The following is a 7695-nucleotide window of genomic DNA, read 5'->3' as shown; positions in this document are numbered from 1 at the left end:
TTCAGGAGAGTTACACAGCATTTCCTGTTTCATGGCGAAGGATCAAATTTTGACAGGCCGCCACGACCACACCCTTTAACTATGGAGGAAGATTTTGATAACTTTTTCTCAGGAAGGCTGGCTGTATGTACTGGCCAAATTTCAGATCGCTCAGACTTTCCCCCTAGGAGGAGTTCATCATAGATTTTGTACAGTTAGCGCATGATGGCGCACTTCCTGTTGGGTTTAGAGCATGGCTGTGATTGACTTTTTTGTGTTTCCTGATGTGCTGCATATGTCTCCCAAATTTTGTAGGTCTAGACCAAATTCCCTTTGAGTTGGCCTAATACCACTTTTTAAAATTTTGTAGGGGGCGCTATGGAGCCATTTTGGTACACACCTCCACATGCCCTAAAAAATATGAAATTTTTCGCCAGTTCTGATGTGTGTGCAAATTTTCATGACTTTTCGAGCATGTTCAGGCCCTGAAAAATGCAGTTGTTTTGGCAGAATAATAATGATAATTAAAGCTGCGAGCAGCGTTGAACGGGTCCTCGCATCCTTGCTGGTCGGCGACCCCAAGCATCTCCACCAGGCAAAGCTACGACTGAGAGTGTATTTAGGCCCATGAATGTCACAAAGGCTGGATTCTGAGCACACAGGTCAAATTTCAGGCAGATTTGAGCATGTACAGGCTATTTATGCAGCACTTTGTGTCCATCCACCAGGTGGCGCTATCTCTGTGACTGTATGTTGGTCTATGAAACTCATCAGGACTGGACTCTGATCAAACATGTAAAGTTTGAGGCGGATTGCAGCGTGTACAGGGGATTTACACAAGACGTCCTGCTTCATGGCGTAACATTAAACTTCAGCTGCCCGCCATGGCCACGCCCTTTGAATTTTATGAACAATTTTCGCAAATATGCAACCTGAAGACGTGTCTTATATATTTTCCCAAATTCAGATGTTTTGGAGTTATTGCCTGTGAGAAATGAATTTTTGAAAATGACCAAAAACACCAAAAATCTGACATTTAATTAAAAATGGCTGACTTTCTGTTGGGTTTAGAGAATGACTCCAAGAGACTTTTTTGTTTGCACTGACATGCTACATTTGCATGCCCAATTTCATAGTCCTAGCTGAAAGTCTCTGTGGAGGCTATTTTTTAAATGCTGTAGGGGGCGCTATGGTACATGCTGTGAATGTATTTTAGTCTATAAATGTGATCAGGACAGGACTGTGTTTAATCATGTGAGGTCTGAGGTAGATTGGAGCATGCAGAGGATAGTACGATACCACTTGATGTTTCATGGCGAACCATCAAAATTCTGGAGGTCGCCATGTCCACTCCCTTTGACTCTGGAAGAATCTTTTAATAACTTTTGATCATAACATCGTGTTGTATACCCTGGTAAAATTTGAGGTCTCTGGGAGTTAACCCCTAGGAGGAGTTCGCTCTCAAAAATTAAAAAAATAGAGAAAATCTATCCACATAATTCAAAATGGCGGACTTCCTGTTGAGTTTAGGGGATGGCTCCAAGAGGCTTTTTTGTGCATCGTGATGTGCTCTATCGGCCTCCCAAATTTTGTGGATGTTGTTGAAACATGCTGCCGGGGCTGTTTATTAAACATACTGTAGGGGGCGCTATAGCACATGCCCTGCAGAGATGCATACAGTGTTATTCCTTGAGGAGACAGTGATGTGTGTGTAAATTTTAGTGAGCTGTTGAGCATTCTAAGCCTGTCAAAAAGTACTTTGTTTGTCACAAAAACAACGCGTTGGCACGGCAACAGCATTTCATCAAATATCAAAATCTTCACACTGTGGTATTGTCTGGGGGTGAAGAATCAGCTGACCAATTTTCAGAATGATATGAAAAAGTTTGGAGCAATGGTGTGTGCAAATGTAATTTCTAAACTTCTTGTTACCAATAGGTGGCGCTATGACTTTTTCCAAAATTTTCACCGTGGATGACCTCACACTGGGAATGGTGTCCAGCACATGAAGTTTGGGGCAGATACGATTCGGATTTGCTGAGATATAAACATTTTAGTCGTCATGGCAAGACATCTAAATTCGCCGTGCCGCCACAGACACACCTTTTTATGACACGTCACCATTTTCACTGTGAATAATCATCAACATGTTAAGGTTTATTTCACCACATTTGAGGTGAATCTGAGCAAGAGACAAAGAATAATACATCAAAGTGTAAAAATGACATTTTCTGTTGCCAGCAGGTGGCGCTCTGACTGTGAATGGATTTCATCATATGGATGTGATCAGGGCAGGAATGTGATCATACATATAAAGTTTCAGGCAGATTGGAGCATGTTCAGGGCATTTACACACAACTTGAAATTTCATGGCGAAGGATCAAAATTCCACAGACCGCCATGGACACGCCCTTTGAATTTTGAAAAAGATTTTAATAACTTTTGCTCATTAAGGCCTCCTGTATGTACTGGTTGAATTTGAGGCGAATTGGAGTTTCCCCCTGGGAGGAGTTCGCTCTGGAAAAAAATGAAAAATGGGCAAATCTCACATTCAACTTAAAATAGCTCACTTCCTGTTGGGTTTGGAATATGGCTGTCACTGACTTTTTTGTTCAGTCTGATGTGCTGCATATGTGTACCAAATTTGGTAGCTGTAGGTGAAACATGATGGCCGTGGGAAAGTGTAGGGGGCGCTATGGAGCCATTTTGCCACACACCTCTACAATTCCTTTTAAATATGAAATTTTTCACCAGTCCTGATGTGTGTACAAATTTTCATGAGTTTTTGAGCATGTTTAGGCCCTCAAAAATGCAATTGTTCTGAGAGACAAATAATAATAATAATTAAAGCTGCGAGCAGCGTTGAACGGGTCCTCGCATACTTCCTGGTCGGCGACCCCAAGCATCTCCACCAGGCAAAGCTACGACTGAGAGTGTATTTAGGCCCATGAATGTCACAAAGGCTGGATTCTGAGCACACAGGTCAAATTTCAGGCAGATTTGAGCATGTACAGGCTATTTATGCAGCACTTTGTGTCCATCCACCAGGTGGCGCTATCTCTGTGACTGTATGTTGGTCTATGAAACTCATCAGGACTGGACTCTGATCAAACATGTAAAGTTTGAGGCGGATTGCAGCGTGTACAGGGGATTTACACAAGACGTCCTGCTTCATGGCGTAACATTAAACTTCAGCTGCCCGCCATGGCCACGCCCTTGGAGTTTTATGAACAATTTTCGCAAATATGCAAGACGTGTCTTATATATTTTCCCAAATTCAGATGTTTTGGAGTTATTGCCTGTGAGAAATGAATTGTTGAAAATGATCAAAAACACCAAAAATCTGACATTTAATTCAAAATAGCGAACTTCCTGTTGGGTTTAGAGAATGACTCCAAGAGACTTTTTTGTTTGCACTGACGTGTTACATATGCATGCCAAATTTCATAGTCATAGGTGAAAGTCTCTGTGGAGGCTATTTTTAAAAATTCTGTAGGTGGCGCTATGACACATACTGTGGATGTATTTTGGCCCATAAATGTGATCAGGACAGGACTGTGTTACATCATGTGAGGTCTGAGGTAGACTGGAGCATGCAGAGGATAGTTAGATAGCACTTGATGTTTCATGGCAAACCATCAAAATTCTGGAGGTCGCCATGTCCACACCCTTTAACTCTGGAAGAATCTTTTAATAACTTTTGATCATAACATTGTGTTGTATATCCTGGCAAAATTTCAGGTCTCAAGCAGTTAAACTCTAGGAGGAGTTCGCTCTCAAAAATTAAAAAAATAGAGAAAATTTGTCCACTTAATTCAAAATGGCGGACTTCCTGTTGGGTTTAGGGGATGGCTCCAAGAGGCTTTTTTGTGCGTTCTGATGTGCTCTATATGTCTCCCAAAGTTTGAGGATGTCGGTGAAACGTGCTGCCGGGGCTGTTTATTAAACATACTGTAGGGGGCGCTATAGCACATGCCCTGCAGAGATGTATACATTCTTATTCCTGGAGACGACAGTGATGTGTGTGTAAATTTTGGTGAGCTGTTGAGCATTCTAAGCCTGTCAAAAAAGTACTTTGTTTGTCACAAAAACAACGCGTTGCCACGGCAACAGCATTTCATCAAATATCAAAATCTTCACACTGTGGTATTGTCTGGGGGTGAAGAATCAGCTGACCAATTTTCAGAATGATATGACAAACTTTGGAGCAATGATGTGTGCAAATGTAATTTCTAAACTGCTTGTTACCAAGAGGTGGCGCTATGACTTTTTCTAAATTTTTCAGTGTGGATGTCCTCAAACTGGTTCTGGTGTCCAGCACATGAAGTTTGGGGCAGATAGGATCCTTTGCAGCTGAGATATGAACACTTCAATTTTCATGGTGAAACATCAAACTTTGCCGTCCCGCCACAGACACGCCTTTTCATCACACGTCACCATTTTTTCTGTGCTTCATCATCAATGTGTTCAGGCTTATGTCACAACATCTGAGGTGAATCTGAGCAACAGGCTCAGAATAGTACATGAAAGTCTAAAAAATGTCAAATTCTTGATACCACAAGGTGGCGCTGTGACTGTGAATGAATCTTGCTATATGGATGTCATCGAGGCAGGTCTGTGATCATACATGTAAAGTTTCATTCAGATCGGAGCATGTTCAGGAGAGTTAGACAGCATTTCCTGTTTCATGGCGAAGGATCAAATTTCGACAGGCCGCCACGACCACACCCTTTAACTATGGAGGAAGATTTTGATAACTTTTTCTCAGGAAGGTCTGCTGTATGTACTGGCAAAATTTCAGATCGCTCAGACTTTTCCCCGAGGAGGAGTTCATCATAGATTTGTACAGTTAACGCATGATGGCGCACTTCCTGTTGGGTGTAGAGCATGGCTGTGATTGACTTTTTTGTGTTCCTGATGTGCTGCATATGCCTCCCAAATTATTTAGCTCTCGGCAAATTCCTCCGAGTTGGCCTAATACCACTTTTTAAAATTTTGTAGGGGGCGCTATGGAGCCATTTTGCCACACACCTCCACATGCCCTAAAAAATATGAAATTTTCGCCAGTTCTGATGTGTGTGCAAATTTTCATGACTTTTCGAGCATGTTCAGGCCCTGAAAATGCAGTTGTTTTTGGCAGAATAATAATAGTAATAAAAACCCTAAGGTTCCAATAGGGTCCTTCGGCACCGTTGGTGCTCGGACCCTAATAATAATAAACCGTAGGGTTTCAATAGGGTCTACGGCACCGTTGGTGCCTTGACAGCCGGTGCCCTTGCACCGCCTGTCCTCGGCACCTCGGTGCTCGACCCTAATAATAATAATAATAATAATAATAATAATTAAAGCTGCGAGCAGCGTTGAACGGGTCCTCGCATCCTGCTGGTCGGCGACCCCAACATCTCCACCAGGCAATGCTACGACTGAGAGTGTATTTAGGCCTGAATGTCACAAAGGCTGGATTCTAAGCACACAGGTCAAATTTCAGGCAGATTGGAGCATGTACAGGCTATTTATGCAGCACTTTGTGTCCATCCACAGGTGGCGCTATCTCTGTGATGTATGTTGGTCTATGAAACTCATCAGGACTGGACTCTGATCAAACATGTAAAGTTTGAGGCGGATTGCAGCGTGTAACAGGGGATTTACACAAGACGTCCTGCTTCATGGCGTAACATAAACTTCAGCTGCCCGCCATGAGCCCACGCCCTTTGAATTTTATGAACAATTTCGCAAATATGCAACCGTGAAGACGTGTCTTATATTTTTCCCAATTCAGAATGTTTTGGAGTTATTGCCGTTGAGAAATGAATTTTTGAAAATCGACCAAAAACACCAAAAATCTGACATTTAATTCAAAATGGCTGACTTTCTGTTGTGTTTAGAGAATGACTCCAAGAGACTTTTTTGCTTGCACTGATGTGCTACATATGCATGCCAAATTTCATAGTCCTCGGTGAAAGTCTGTGTGGAGGCTATTTTTAAAATTCTGTAGGGGGCGCTATGGTAGATGCTGTGAATGTATTTTGGCCAATAAATGTGATCAGGACAGGACTGTGTTTAATCATGTGAGGTCTGAGGTAGATTGGAGCATGCAGAGGATAGTTAGGTAGCACTTGATGTTTCATGGCGAACCATCAAAATTCTGGAGGTCGCCATGTCCACACCCTTTGACTCTGCAAGAATCTTTGATAACTTTTGATCATAACATCGTGTTGTATATCCTGGCAAAATTTCAGCTCTCTAGACCTTAACCCCGAGGAGGAGTTCGCTCTCAAAAATGAAAAAAATACAGAAATTTTATCCACTTAATTCAAAATGGCGGACTTCCTGTTGAGTTTTAGGGGATGGCTCCAAGAGGCTTTTTTGTGTGTCCTGGTGTGCTCTATAGGCCTCCCAAATTTTGTGGATGCAGGTGAAACATGCTGCCGGGGCTGTTTATTAAACATACTGCAGGGGCGCTATAGCACATGTGCTAGGCTACATGTTAAGCCTACATGTAGGGTTTGCCCACCCTTCCTTAAAATACAGATCTCCTTTATTGACAATTAATTGGTTTCTCCTGTATTGAATCAAATACAGGATGCAAAATGTTCCTATTTTCATAAAACGCCCCGTTACACTCTGTTCACACAACTCATTCAAACTGATTAAGGAAAACAAATAAAAACCCAGGAAATACCTAAGGGCCAGCCAATTTTCTCTTCGTAGCGACCTAAGTAGGAACCCGTGCAGGTCCAGCAGATCCCTGCAACCAGCTGTTTAAAATGTTACACCCGAAAACTCCACCACGTCCACAGAAGCAAAAAACGTTTGCAAGGTTACAACGACGTGTGAGTGGAACTTGAGTGGTAAACAACTTTTCTGTGCGGACTTGGCTGAAGTGAGCTAGCAGACAACATGAAAAATATGGAAGTGAGACAACAGTGCGTCAGTTTAGCTATCATTCTAGCTTTACATCAGGGTATGGTTGTTGAATTTGAACCAGAGGATGCTTATAATCATGCTTGATGTGGTTCTAGGCTCTAACATTTATTAGTGGGACTCAATAAAGTGTTAAGCTGGTTTTGTATTTTTTATGCTTTAGTTTTAAAATAAACCATTTATTTAATAGCTATATGTAGATCCAATAAAATTGGGCCTTTCCTTATCTAAAGAAAAACTCCACTCAAGAATCTCGATATGTAAAACAAGGTCACTAAATAATTCAACAATACAGGGCATTTTTACACCACATAATAGTTAATTAAATTAAAACTGTGTTAAAAGATTAAGGTATTACTTTAGATGAAAGAAAAATTCTGTTAGGAATTTCTTTGTCAGTATTTCTGCAAATTCAGTTGTTTTATAATTTTTTTGCGAGAATACAGGTTATTGTTTTTACACTGGTTGCTCATTTTTTTTTTTACCCATTTTTTTAATTTTTTTCTATTTAGGTTGTTAGGGGGTTTCCCCCACAAGTTTTTTTTTTTTAGAACAAAAATATGCCCCCCCCAAACTTTCTTTGTTTTTCAGACCCAGGACCTGTGAATTTTTTCCAATAAAAAACCAATTTAACCAAAAAACCTTTATTTTTTTGTGTTTTAATTTTAAAAAAGGGGCAAAAACCTTTTTTAAAGCCCCTTTTTAAAAGTATGGCTAAATTTTGCTTTTCCCCCAAAAATTAAAATTATTATCACTCCATGGGGTAGTTGGCCCGGCAGTTCATCTCTCTTT

Source organism: Acanthochromis polyacanthus, chromosome 16 (assembly GCF_021347895.1).
Source record: "Acanthochromis polyacanthus isolate Apoly-LR-REF ecotype Palm Island chromosome 16, KAUST_Apoly_ChrSc, whole genome shotgun sequence".
Taxonomy (NCBI): domain Eukaryota; kingdom Metazoa; phylum Chordata; class Actinopteri; family Pomacentridae; genus Acanthochromis; species Acanthochromis polyacanthus.
This window is presented reverse-complemented; position numbering follows the sequence as displayed.